We start from the raw sequence: 15,558 nt of genomic DNA, 5'->3' as shown, positions 1-15,558 counted from the left end.
TGCTGTGCTGTGAAAATTCAAATATTTGCATGACTGCATTTGTTTCATTTTGTGAATAACAAAAAGCATTCAACCCCATAATACATGCTGTTTTATTGGTCGCTCGTCCATTTCATATCCCATAGCTGAAACACTCATATATTTGGATTCCTCTCGATGAGGCGAGCAGTACGAGTACCACCTTGATGGGTCTGCGACGTTTCCTTCCAGAGTTATTACCAAAAAACCACAAACATCCCAGAATCCTCTCGGTTTGGGGTCAAAATGGTGTCGCTTATTAAATCCCATAAGAAACGTCGCATCGAATGAATGTGATTGAATTCTACCCGTCTGGACGAGCGGAATTGAATGGTGCAACTGATTTTGCTGTGCTGTGAAAATTCAGATATTTGCATGACTGCTTTTGTTTTATTTTGTGAATAGCAAAAAGCATTCAACCCCATAATACATGCTGTTTTATTGGTCGCTCGTCCATTTCATATCCCATAGCTTAACAACTCACATATTTGGATTCCTATCGATGAGGCGAGCAGTACGAGTACCACCTTGATGGGTCTGCGACGTTTACTTCCAGAGTTATTACCAAAAAACCACAAACATCCCAGAATCCTCTCGGTTTGGGGTCAAAATGTTGTCGCTTATTAAATCCCATAAGAAACGTCCCATCGAATAAATGTGATTGAATTCTCCCCGTCTGGACGAGCGGAATTGAATGGTGCAACTGATTTTGCTGTGCTGTGAAAATTCAAATATTTGCATGACTGCATTTGTTTTATTTTGTGAGTAACAAAAAGCATTCAACCCCATAATACATGCTGTTTTATTGGTCGCTAGTCCATTTCAAATCCCATAGCTTAACCATTCATATATTTGGATTCCTCTCGACGAGGCGAGCAGTACGAGTACCACCTTGATGGGTCTGCGACGTTTCCTTCCAGAGTTATTACCAAAAAAACACAAACATCCCAGAATCCTCTCGGTTTGGGGTCAAAATGTTGTCGCTCATTAAATCCCATAAGAAACGTCGCATCGAATGAATGTGATTGAATTCTCCCCGTCTGGACGAGCAGAATTGAATGGTGCAACTGATTTTGCTGTGCTGTGAAAATTCAGATATTTGCATGACTGCTTTTGTTTTGTTTTGTGAATAGCAAAAAGCATTCAACCCCATAATACATGCTGTTTTATTGGTCGCTCGTCCATTTCATATCCCATAGTTTAACAACTCATATATATGGATTCCGCTCGATGAGGCGAGCAGTACGAGTACCACCTTGATGGGTCTGCGACGTTTACTTCCAGAGTTATTACCAAAAAACCACAAACATCCCAGAATCCTCTCGGTTTGGGGTCAAAATGTTGTCGCTTATTAAATCCCATAAGAAACGTCGCATCGAATAAATGTGATTGAATTCTCCCCGTCTGGACGAGCAGAATTGAATGGTGCAACTGATTTTGCTGTGCTGTGAAAATTCAGATATTTACATGACTGCTTTTGTTTTATTTTGTGAATAGCAAAAAGCATTCAACTCCATAATACATGTTGTTTTATTGGTCGCTCGTCCAATTCATATCCCATAGCTGAAACACTCATATATTTGGATTCCGCTCGACGAGGCGAGCAGTACGAGTACCACCTTGATCGGTCTGCGACGTTTCCTTCCAGAGTTATTACCAAAAAAACACAAACATCCCAGAATCCTCTCGGTTTGGGGTCAAAATGTTGTCGCTTATTAAATCCCATAAGAAACGTCGCATCGAATAAATGTGATTGAATTCTCCCCGACTGGACGAGCGGAATTGAATGGTGCAACTGATTTTGCTGTGCTGTGAAAATTCAAATATTTGCATGACTGCATTTGTTTCATTTTGTGAATAACAAAAAGCATTCAACCCCATAATACATGCTGTTTTATTGGTCGCTCGTCCATTTCATATCCCATAGCTGAAACACTCATATATTTGGATTCCTCTCGATGAGGTGAGCAGTACGAGTACCACCTTGATGGGTCTGCGACGTTTCCTTCCAGAGTTATTACCAAAAAACCACAAACATCCCAGAATCCTCTCGGTTTGGGGTCAAAATGGTGTCGCTTATTAAATCCCATAAGAAACGTCGCATCGAATAAATGTGATTGAATTCTACCCGTCTGGACGAGCGGAATTGAATGGTGCAACTGATTTTGCTGTGCTGTGAAAATTCAGATATTTGCATGACTGCTTTTGTTTTATTTTGTGAATAGCAAAAAGCATTCAACCCCATAATACATGCTGTTTTATTGGTCGCTCGTCCATTTCATATCCCATAGCTTAACAACTCACATATTTGGATTCCTATCGATGAGGCGAGCAGTACGAGTACCACCTTGATGGGTCTGCGACGTTTACTTCCAGAGTTATTACCAAAAAACCACAAACATCCCAGAATCCTCTCGGTTTGGGGTCAAAATGTTGTCGCTTATTAAATCCCATAAGAAACGTCGCATCGAATAAATGTGATTGAATTCTCCCCGTCTGGACGAGCGGAATTGAATGGTGCAACTGATTTTGCTGTGCTGTGAAAATTCAGATATTTGCATGACTGCTTTTGTTTTATTTTGTGAATAGCAAAAAGCATTCAACCCCATAATACATGTTGTTTTATTGGTCGCTCGTCCATTTCATATCCCATAGCTGAAACACTCATATATTTGGATTCCGCTCGACGAGGCGAGCAGTACGAGTACCACCTTGATCGGTCTGCGACGTTTCCTTCCAGAGTTATTACCAAAAAAACACAAACATCCCAGAATCCTCTCGGTTTGGGGTCAAAATGTTGTCGCTTATTAAATCCCATAAGAAACGTCGCATCGAATAAATGTGATTGAATTCTCCCCGTCTGGACGAGCGGAATTGAATGGTGCAACTGATTTTGCTGTGCTGTGAAAATTCAAATATTTGCATGACTGCATTTGTTTTATTTTGTGAATAACAAAAAGCATTCAACCCCATAATACATGCTGTTTTATTGGTCGCTCGTCCATTTCATATCCCATAGCTGAAACACTCATATATTTGGATTCCTCTCGATGAGGCGAGCAGTACGAGTACCACCTTGATGGGTCTGCGACGTTTCCTTCCAGAGTTATTACCAAAAAACCACAAACATCCCAGCATCCTCTCGGTTTGGGGTCAAAATGGTGTCGCTTATTAAATCCCATAAGAAACGTCGCATCGAATGAATGTGATTGAATTCTACCCGTCTGGACGAGCGGAATTGAATGGTGCAACTGATTTTGCTGTGCTGTGAAAATTCAGATATTTGCATGACTGCTTTTGTTTTATTTTGTGAATAGCAAAAAGCATTCAACCCCATAATACATGTTGTTTTATTGGTCGCTCGTCCATTTCATATCCCATAGCTTAACAACTCGTAAATTTGGATTCCTCTCGATGAGGCGAGCAGTACGAGTACCACCTTGATGGGTCTGCGACGTTTCCTTCCAGAGTTATTACCAAAAAACCACAAACATCCCAGAATCCTCTCGGTTTGGGGTCAAAATGTTGTCGCTTATTAAATCCCATAAGAAACGTCCCATCGAATGAATGTGATTGAATTCTCCCCGTCTGGACGAGCGGAATTGAATGGTGCAACTGATTTTGCTGTGCTGTGAAAATTCAGATATTTGCATGACTGCTTTTGTTTTGTTTTGTGAATAGCAAAAAGCATTCAACCCCATAATACATGCTGTTTTATTGGTCGCTCGTCCATTTCATATCACATAGCTTAACCATTCATATATTTGGATTCCTCTCGACGAGGCGAGCAGTACGAGTACCACCTTGATGGTTCTGCGACGTTTCCTTCCAGAGTTATTATCAAAAAAACACAAACATCCCAGAATCCTCTCGGTTTGGGGTCAAAATGTTGTCGCTTATTAAATCCCATAAGAAACGTCGCATCGAATAAATGTGATTGAATTCTCCCCGTCTGGACGAGCGGAATTGAATGGTGCAACTGATTTTGCTGTGCTGTGAAAATTCAAATATTTGCATGACTGCATTTGTTTTATTTTGTGAATAACAAAAAGCATTCAACCCCATAATACATGCTGTTTTATTGGTCGCTAGTCCATTTCAAATCCCATAGCTTAACCATTCATATATTTGGATTCCTCTCGACGAGGCGAGCAGTACGAGTACCACCTTGATGGGTCTGCGACGTTTCCTTCCAGAGTTATTACCAAAAAAACACAAACATCCCAGAATCCTCTCGGTTTGGGGTCAAAATGTTGTCGCTCATTAAATCCCATAAGAAACGTCGCATCGAATGAATGTGATTGAATTCTCCCCGTCTGGACGAGCGGAATTGAATGGTGCAACTGATTTTGCTGTGCTGTGAAAATTCAGATATTTGCATGACTGCTTTTGTTTTATTTTGTGAATAGCAAAACGCATTCAACCCCATAATACATGTTGTTTTATTGGTCGCTCGTCCATTTCATATCCCATAGCTTAACAACTCATAAATTTGGATTTCTCTCGATGAGGCGAGCAGTACGAGTACCACCTTGATGGGTCTGCGACGTTTCCTTCCAGAGTTATTACCAAAAAACCACAAACATCCCAGAATCCTCTCGGTTTGGGGTCAAAATGTTGTCGCTTATTAAATCCCATAAGAAACGTCCCATCGAATGAATGTGATTGAATTCTCCCCGTCTGGACGAGCGGAATTGAATGGTGCAACTGATTTTGCTGTGCTGTGAAAATTCAGATATTTGCATGACTGCTTTTGTTTTGTTTTGTGAATAGCAAAAAGCATTCAACCCCATAATACATGCTGTTTTATTGGTCGCTCGTCCATTTCATATCACATAGCTTAACCATTCATATATTTGGATTCCTCTCGACGAGGCAAGCAGTACGAGTACCACCTTGATGGTTCTGCGACGTTTCCTTCCAGAGTTATTACCAAAAAAACACAAACATCCCAGAATCCTCTCGGTTTGGGGTCAAAATGTTGTCGCTTATTAAATCCCATAAGAAACGTCGCATCGAATAAATGTGATTGAATTCTCCCCGTCTGGACGAGCGGAATTGAATGGTGCAACTGATTTTGCTGTGCTGTGAAAATTCAAATATTTGCATGACTGCATTTGTTTTATTTTGTGAATAACAAAAAGCATTGAACCCCATAATACATGCTGTTTTATTGGTCGCTAGTCCATTTCAAATCCCATAGCTTAACCATTCATATATTTGGATTCCTCTCGACGAGGCGAGCAGTACGAGTACCACCTTGATGGGTCTGCGACGTTTCCTTCCAGAGTTATTACCAAAAAAACACAAACATCCCAGAATCCTCTCGGTTTGGGGTCAAAATGTTGTCGCTCATTAAATCCCATAAGAAACGTCGCATCGAATGAATGTGATTGAATTCTCCCCGTCTGGACGAGCGGAATTGAATGGTGCAACTGATTTTGCTGTGCTGTGAAAATTCAGATATTTGCATAACTGCTTTTGTTTTATTTTGTGAATAGCAAAACGCATTCAACCCCATAATACATGTTGTTTTATTGGTCGCTCGTCCATTTCATATCCCATAGCTTAACAACTCATATATATGGATTCCTCTCGATGAGGCGAGCAGTACGAGTACCACCTTGATGGGTCTGCGACGTTTCCTTCCAGAGTTATTACCAAAAAAACACAAACATCCCAGAATCCTCTCGGTTTGGGGTCAAAATGTTGTCGCTTATTAAATCCCATAAGAAACGTCGCATCGAATAAATGTGATTGAATTCTCCCCGTCTGGACGAGCGGAATTGAATGGTGCAACTGATTTTGCTGTGCTGTGAAAATTCAAATATTTGCATGACTGCATTTGTTTTATTTTGTGAATAACAAAAAGCATTGAACCCCATAATACATGCTGTTTTATTGGTCGCTAGTCCATTTCAAATCCCATAGCTTAACCATTCATATATTTGGATTCCTCTCGACGAGGCGAGCAGTACGAGTACCACCTTGATGGGTCTGCGACGTTTCCTTCCAGAGTTATTACCAAAAAAACACAAACATCCCAGAATCCTCTCGGTTTGGGGTCAAAATGTTGTCGCTCATTAAATCCCATAAGAAACGTCGCATCGAATGAATGTGATTGAATTCTCCCCGTCTGGACGAGCGGAATTGAATGGTGCAACTGATTTTGCTGTGCTGTGAAAATTCAGATATTTGCATGACTGCTTTTGTTTTATTTTGTGAATAGCAAAACGCATTCAACCCCATAATACATGTTGTTTTATTGGTCGCTCGTCCATTTCATATCCCATAGCTTAACAACTCATATATATGGATTCCTCTCGATGAGGCGAGCAGTACGAGTACCACCTTGATGGGTCTGCGACGTTTCCTTCCAGAGTTATTACCAAAAAAACACAAACATCCCAGAATCCTCTCGGTTTGGGGTCAAAATGTTGTCGCTCATTAAATCCCATAAGAAACGTCGCATCGAATGAATGTGATTGAATTCTCCCCGTCTGGACGAGCGGAATTGAATGGTGCAACTGATTTTGCTGTGCTGTGAAAATTCAGATATTTGCATGACTGCTTTTGTTTTATTTTGTGAATAGCAAAAAGCATTCAACCCCATAATACATGTTGTTTTATTGGTCGCTCGTCCATTTCATATCCCATAGCTTAACAACTCATATATTTGGATTCCTCTCGATGAGGCGAGCAGTACGAGTACCACCTTGATGGGTCTGCGACGTTTCCTTCCAGAGTTATTACCAAAAAACCACAAACATCCCAGAATCCTCTCGGTTTGGGGTCAAAATGGTGTCGCTTATTAAATCCCATAAGAAACGTCGCATCGAATGAATGTGATTGAATTCTACCCGTCTGGACGAGCGGAATTGAATGGTGCAACTGATTTTGCTGTGCTGTGAAAATTCAGATATTTGCATGACTACTTTTGTTTTATTTTGTGAATAGCAAAAAGCATTCAACCCCATAATACATGTTGTTTTATTGGTCGCTCGTCCATTTCATATCCCATAGCTTAACAACTCATAAATTTGGATTCCTCTCGATGAGGCGAGCAGTACGAGTACCACCTTGATGGGTCTGCGACGTTTCCTTCCAGAGTTATTACCAAAAAACCACAAACATCCCAGAATCCTCTCGGTTTGGGGTCAAAATGGTGTCGCTTATTAAATCCCATAACAAACGTCGCATCGAATGAATGTGATTGAATTCTACCCGTCTGGACGAGCGGAATTGAATGGTGCAACGGATTTTGCTGTGCTGTGAAAATTCAGATATTTGCATGACTGCTTTTGTTTTATTTTGTGAATAGCAAAAAGCATTCAACCCCATAATACATGTTGTTTTATTGGTCGCTCGTCCATTTCATATCCCATAGCTTAACAACTCATAAATTTGGATTCCTCTCGATGAGGCGAGCAGTACGAGTACCACCTTGATGGGTCTGCGACGTTTCCTTCCAGAGTTATTACCAAAAAACCACAAACATCCCAGAATCCTCTCGGTTTGGGGTCAAAATGTTGTCGCTTATTAAATCCCATAAGAAACGTCCCATCGAATGAATGTGATTGAATTCTCCCCGTCTGGACGAGCGGAATTGAATGGTGCAACTGATTTTGCTGTGCTGTGAAAATTCAGATATTTGCATGACTGCTTTTGTTTTGTTTTGTGAATAGCAAAAAGCATTCAACCCCATAATACATGCTGTTTTATTGGTCGCTCGTCCATTTCATATCACATAGCTTAACCATTCACATATTTGGATTCCTCTCGACGAGGCGAGCAGTAGGAGTACCACCTTGATGGTTCTGCGACGTTTCCTTCCAGAGTTATTACCAAAAAAACACAAACATCCCAGAATCCTCTCGGTTTGGGGTCAAAATGTTGTCGCTTATTAAATCCCATAAGAAACGTCGCATCGAATAAATGTGATTGAATTCTCCCCGTCTGGACGAGCGGAATTGAATGGTGCAACTGATTTTGCTGTGCTGTGAAAATTCAAATATTTGCATGACTGCATTTGTTTTATTTTGTGAATAACAAAAAGCATTCAACCCCATAATACATGCTGTTTTATTGGTCGCTAGTCCATTTCAAATCCCATAGCTTAACCATTCATATATTTGGATTCCTCTCGACGAGGCGAGCAGTACGAGTACCACCTTGATGGGTCTGCGACGTTTCCTTCCAGAGTTATTACCAAAAAAACACAAACATCCCAGAATCCTCTCGGTTTGGGGTCAAAATGTTGTCGCTCATTAAATCCCATAAGAAACGTCGCATCGAATAAATGTGATTGAATTCTACCCGTCTGGACGAGCGGAATTGAATGGTGCAACTGATTTTGCTGTGCTGTGAAAATTCAGATATTTGCATGACTGCTTTTGTTTTATTTTGTGAATAGCAAAAAGCATTCAACCCCATAATACATGCTGTTTTATTGGTCGCTCGTCCATTTCATATCCCATAGCTTAACAACTCACATATTTGGATTCCTATCGATGAGGCGAGCAGTACGAGTACCACCTTGATGGGTCTGCGACGTTTACTTCCAGAGTTATTACCAAAAAACCACAAACATCCCAGAATCCTCTCGGTTTGGGGTCAAAATGTTGTCGCTTATTAAATCCCATAAGAAACGTCGCATCGAATAAATGTGATTGAATTCTCCCCGTCTGGACGAGCGGAATTGAATGGTGCAACTGATTTTGCTGTGCTGTGAAAATTCAGATATTTGCATGACTGCTTTTGTTTTATTTTGTGAATAGCAAAAAGCATTCAACCCCATAATACATGTTGTTTTATTGGTCGCTCGTCCATTTCATATCCCATAGCTGAAACACTCATATATTTGGATTCCGCTCGACGAGGCGAGCAGTACGAGTACCACCTTGATCGGTCTGCGACGTTTCCTTCCAGAGTTATTACCAAAAAAACACAAACATCCCAGAATCCTCTCGGTTTGGGGTCAAAATGTTGTCGCTTATTAAATCCCATAAGAAACGTCGCATCGAATAAATGTGATTGAATTCTCCCCGTCTGGACGAGCGGAATTGAATGGTGCAACTGATTTTGCTGTGCTGTGAAAATTCAAATATTTGCATGACTGCATTTGTTTTATTTTGTGAATAACAAAAAGCATTCAACCCCATAATACATGCTGTTTTATTGGTCGCTCGTCCATTTCATATCCCATAGCTGAAACACTCATATATTTGGATTCCTCTCGATGAGGCGAGCAGTACGAGTACCACCTTGATGGGTCTGCGACGTTTCCTTCCAGAGTTATTACCAAAAAACCACAAACATCCCAGCATCCTCTCGGTTTGGGGTCAAAATGGTGTCGCTTATTAAATCCCATAAGAAACGTCGCATCGAATGAATGTGATTGAATTCTACCCGTCTGGACGAGCGGAATTGAATGGTGCAACTGATTTTGCTGTGCTGTGAAAATTCAGATATTTGCATGACTGCTTTTGTTTTATTTTGTGAATAGCAAAAAGCATTCAACCCCATAATACATGTTGTTTTATTGGTCGCTCGTCCATTTCATATCCCATAGCTTAACAACTCGTAAATTTGGATTCCTCTCGATGAGGCGAGCAGTACGAGTACAACCTTGATGGGTCTGCGACGTTTCCTTCCAGAGTTATTACCAAAAAACCACAAACATCCCAGAATCCTCTCGGTTTGGGGTCAAAATGTTGTCGCTTATTAAATCCCATAAGAAACGTCCCATCGAATGAATGTGATTGAATTCTCCCCGTCTGGACGAGCGGAATTGAATGTTGCAACTGATTTTGCTGTGCTGTGAAAATTCAGATATTTGCATGACTGCTTTTGTTTTGTTTTGTGAATAGCAAAAAGCATTCAACCCCATAATACATGCTGTTTTATTGGTCGCTCGTCCATTTCATATCACATAGCTTAACCATTCATATATTTGGATTCCTCTCGACGAGGCGAGCAGTACGAGTACCACCTTGATGGTTCTGCGACGTTTCCTTCCAGAGTTATTACCAAAAAAACACAAACATCCCAGAATCCTCTCGGTTTGGGGTCAAAATGTTGTCGCTTATTAAATCCCATAAGAAACGTCGCATCGAATAAATGTGATTGAATTCTCCCCGTCTGGACGAGCGGAATTGAATGGTGCAACTGATTTTGCTGTGCTGTGAAAATTCAAATATTTGCATGACTGCATTTGTTTTATTTTGTGAATAACAAAAAGCATTCAACCCCATAATACATGCTGTTTTATTGGTCGCTAGTCCATTTCAAATCCCATAGCTTAACCATTCATATATTTGGATTCCTCTCGACGAGGCGAGCAGTACGAGTACCACCTTGATGGGTCTGCGACGTTTCCTTCCAGAGTTATTACCAAAAAAACACAAACATCCCAGAATCCTCTCGGTTTGGGGTCAAAATGTTGTCGCTCATTAAATCCCATAAGAAACGTCGCATCGAATGAATGTGATTGAATTCTCCCCGTCTGGACGAGCGGAATTGAATGGTGCAACTGATTTTGCTGTGCTGTGAAAATTCAGATATTTGCATGACTGCTTTTGTTTTATTTTGTGAATAGCAAAACGCATTCAACCCCATAATACATGTTGTTTTATTGGTCGCTCGTCCATTTCATATCCCATAGCTTAACAACTCATAAATTTGGATTCCTCTCGATGAGGCGAGCAGTACGAGTACCACCTTGATGGGTCTGCGACGTTTCCTTCCAGAGTTATTACCAAAAAACCACAAACATCCCAGAATCCTCTCGGTTTGGGGTCAAAATGTTGTCGCTTATTAAATCCCATAAGAAACGTCCCATCGAATGAATGTGATTGAATTCTCCCCGTCTGGACGAGCGGAATTGAATGGTGCAACTGATTTTGCTGTGCTGTGAAAATTCAGATATTTGCATGACTGCTTTTGTTTTGTTTTGTGAATAGCAAAAAGCATTCAACCCCATAATACATGCTGTTTTATTGGTCGCTCGTCCATTTCATATCACATAGCTTAACCATTCATATATTTGGATTCCTCTCGACGAGGCGAGCAGTACGAGTACCACCTTGATGGTTCTGCGACGTTTCCTTCCAGAGTTATTACCAAAAAAACACAAACATCCCAGAATCCTCTCGGTTTGGGGTCAAAATGTTGTCGCTTATTAAATCCCATAAGAAACGTCGCATCGAATAAATGTGATTGAATTCTCCCCGTCTGGACGAGCGGAATTGAATGGTGCAACTGATTTTGCTGTGCTGTGAAAATTCAAATATTTGCATGACTGCATTTGTTTTATTTTGTGAATAACAAAAAGCATTCAACCCCATAATACATGCTGTTTTATTGGTCGCTAGTCCATTTCAAATCCCATAGCTTAACCATTCATATATTTGGATTCCTCTCGACGAGGCGAGCAGTACGAGTACCACCTTGATGGGTCTGCGACGTTTCCTTCCAGAGTTATTACCAAAAAAACACAAACATCCCAGAATCCTCTCGGTTTGGGGTCAAAATGTTGTCGCTCATTAAATCCCATAAGAAACGTCGCATCGAATGAATGTGATTGAATTCTCCCCGTCTGGACGAGCGGAATTGAATGGTGCAACTGATTTTGCTGTGCTGTGAAAATTCAGATATTTGCATGACTGCTTTTGTTTTATTTTGTGAATAGCAAAACGCATTCAACCCCATAATACATGTTGTTTTATTGGTCGCTCGTCCATTTCATATCCCATAGCTTAACAACTCATATATATGGATTCCTCTCGATGAGGCGAGCAGTACGAGTACCACCTTGATGGGTCTGCGACGTTTCCTTCCAGAGTTATTACCAAAAAAACACAAACATCCCAGAATCCTCTCGGTTTGGGGTCAAAATGTTGTCGCTCATTAAATCCCATAAGAAACGTCGCATCGAATGAATGTGATTGAATTCTCCCCGTCTGGACGAGCGGAATTGAATGGTGCAACTGATTTTGCTGTGCTGTGAAAATTCAGATATTTGCATGACTGCTTTTGTTTTATTTTGTGAATAGCAAAAAGCATTCAACCCCATAATACATGTTGTTTTATTGGTCGCTCGTCCATTTCATATCCCATAGCTTAACAACTCATATATATGGATTCCTCTCGATGAGGCGAGCAGTACGAGTACCACCTTGATGGGTCTGCGACGTTTCCTTCCAGAGTTATTACCAAAAAACCACAAACATCCCAGAATCCTCTCGGTTTGGGGTCAAAATGGTGTCGCTTATTAAATCCCATAAGAAACGTCGCATCGAATGAATGTGATTGAATTCTACCCGTCTGGACGAGCGGAATTGAATGGTGCAACTGATTTTGCTGTGCTGTGAAAATTCAGATATTTGCATGACTACTTTTGTTTTATTTTGTGAATAGCAAAAAGCATTCAACCCCATAATACATGTTGTTTTATTGGTCGCTCGTCCATTTCATATCCCATAGCTTAACATCTCATAAATTTGGATTCCTCTCGATGAGGCGAGCAGTACGAGTACCACCTTGATGGGTCTGCGACGTTTCCTTCCAGAGTTATTACCAAAAAACCACAAACATCCCAGAATCCTCTCGGTTTGGGGTCAAAATGGTGTCGCTTATTAAATCCCATAACAAACGTCGCATCGAATGAATGTGATTGAATTCTACCCGTCTGGACGAGCGGAATTGAATGGTGCAACTGATTTTGCTGTGCTGTGAAAATTCAGATATTTGCATGACTGCTTTTGTTTTATTTTGTGAATAGCAAAAAGCATTCAACCCCATAATACATGTTGTTTTATTGGTCGCTCGTCCATTTCATATCCCATAGCTTAACAACTCATAAATTTGGATTCCTCTCGATGAGGCGAGCAGTACGAGTACCACCTTGATGGGTCTGCGACGTTTCCTTCCAGAGTTATTACCAAAAAACCACAAACATCCCAGAATCCTCTCGGTTTGGGGTCAAAATGTTGTCGCTTATTAAATCCCATAAGAAACGTCCCATCGAATGAATGTGATTGAATTCTCCCCGTCTGGACGAGCGGAATTGAATGGTGCAACTGATTTTGCTGTGCTGTGAAAATTCAGATATTTGCATGACTGCTTTTGTTTTGTTTTGTGAATAGCAAAAAGCATTCAACCCCATAATACATGCTGTTTTATTGGTCGCTCGTCCATTTCATATCACATAGCTTAACCATTCATATATTTGGATTCCTCTCGACGAGGCGAGCAGTACGAGTACCACCTTGATGGTTCTGCGACGTTTCCTTCCAGAGTTATTACCAAAAAAACACAAACATCCCAGAATCCTCTCGGTTTGGGGTCAAAATGTTGTCGCTTATTAAATCCCATAAGAAACGTCGCATCGAATAAATGTGATTGAATTCTCCCCGTCTGGACGAGCGGAATTGAATGGTGCAACTGATTTTGCTGTGCTGTGAAAATTCAAATATTTGCATGACTGCATTTGTTTTATTTTGTGAATAACAAAAAGCATTCAACCCCATAATACATGCTGTTTTATTGGTCGCTAGTCCATTTCAAATCCCATAGCTTAACCATTCATATATTTGGATTCCTCTCGACGAGGCGAGCAGTACGAGTACCACCTTGATGGGTCTGCGACGTTTCCTTCCAGAGTTATTACCAAACAAACACAAACATCCCAGAATCCTCTCGGTTTGGGGTCAAAATGTTGTCGCTCATTAAATCCCATAAGAAACGTCGCATCGAATGAATGTGATTGAATTTTCCCCGTCTGGACGAGCGGAATTGAATGGTGCAACTGATTTTGCTGTGCTGTGAAAATTCAGATATTTGCATGACTGCTTTTGTTTTATTTTGTGAATAGCAAAACGCATTCAACCCCATAATACATGTTGTTTTATTGGTCGCTCGTCCATTTCATATCCCATAGCTTAACAACTCATATATATGGATTCCTCTCGATGAGGCGAGCAGTACGAGTACCACCTTGATGGGTCTGCGACGTTTCCTTCCAGAGTTATTACCAAAAAAACACAAACATCCCAGAATCCTCTCGGTTTGGGGTCAAAATGTTGTCGCTCATTAAATCCCATAAGAAACGTCGCATCGAATGAATGTGATTGAATTCTCCCCGTCTGGACGAGCGGAATTGAATGGTGCAACTGATTTTGCTGTGCTGTGAAAATTCAGATATTTGCATGACTGCTTTTGTTTTATTTTGTGAATAGCAAAAAGCATTCAACCCCATAATACATGTTGTTTTATTGGTCGCTCGTCCATTTCATATCCCATAGCTTAACAACTCATATATATGGATTCCTCTCGATGAGGCGAGCAGTACGAGTACCACCTTGATGGGTCTGCGACGTTTCCTTCCAGAGTTATTACCAAAAAAACACAAACATCCCAGAATCCTCTCGGTTTGGGGTCAAAATGGTGTCGCTTATTAAATCCCATAAGAAACGTCGCATCGAATGAATGTGATTGAATTCTACCCGTCTGGACGAGCGGAATTGAATGGTGCAACTGATTTTGCTGTGCTGTGAAAATTCAGATATTTGCATGACTGCTTTTGTTTTATTTTGTGAATAGCAAAAAGCATTCAACCCCATAATACATGTTGTTTTATTGGTCGCTCGTCCATTTCATATCCCATAGCTTAACAACTCATAAATTTGGATTCCTCTCGATGAGGCGAGCAGTACGAGTACCACCTTGATGGGTCTGCGACGTTTCCTTCCAGAGTTATTACCAAAAAACCACAAACATCCCAGAATCCTCTCGGTTTGGGGTCAAAATGTTGTCGCTTATTAAATCCCATAAGAAACGTCCCATCGAATGAATGTGATTGAATTCTCCCCGTCTGGACGAGCGGAATTGAATGGTGCAACTGATTTTGCTGTGCTGTGAAAATTCAGATATTTGCATGACTGCTTTTGTTTTGTTTTGTGAATAGCAAAAAGCATTCAACCCCATAATACATGCTGTTTTATTGGTCGCTCGTCCATTTCATATCACATAGCTTAACCATTCATATATTTGGATTCCTCTCGACGAGGCGAGCAGTACGAGTACCACCTTGATGGTTCTGCGACGTTTCCTTCCAGAGTTATTACCAAAAAAACACAAACATCCCAGAATCCTCTCGGTTTGGGGTCAAAATGGTGTCGCTTATTAAATCCCATAAGAAACGTCGCATCGAATGAATGTGATTGAATTCTACCCGTCTGGACGAGCGGAATTGAATGGTGCAACTGATTTTGCTGTGCTGTGAAAATTCAGATATTTGCATGACTGCTTTTGTTTTATTTTGTGAATAGCAAAAAGCATTCAACCCCATAATACATGTTGTTTTATTGGTCGCTCGTCCATTTCATATCCCATAGCTTAACAACTCATAAATTTGGATTCCTCTCGATGAGGCGAGCAGTACGAGTACCACCTTGATGGGTCTGCGACGTTTCCTTCCAGAGTTATTACCAAAAAACCACAAACATCCCAGAATCCTCTCGGTTTGGGGTCAAAATGTTG

This window comes from Petromyzon marinus, chromosome 27, assembly GCF_048934315.1.
Source record: "Petromyzon marinus isolate PM22_M1 ecotype Great Lakes invasive population chromosome 27, UKy_Petmar_22M1.pri1.0, whole genome shotgun sequence".
Taxonomy (NCBI): domain Eukaryota; kingdom Metazoa; phylum Chordata; class Hyperoartia; order Petromyzontiformes; family Petromyzontidae; genus Petromyzon; species Petromyzon marinus.
This window is presented reverse-complemented; position numbering follows the sequence as displayed.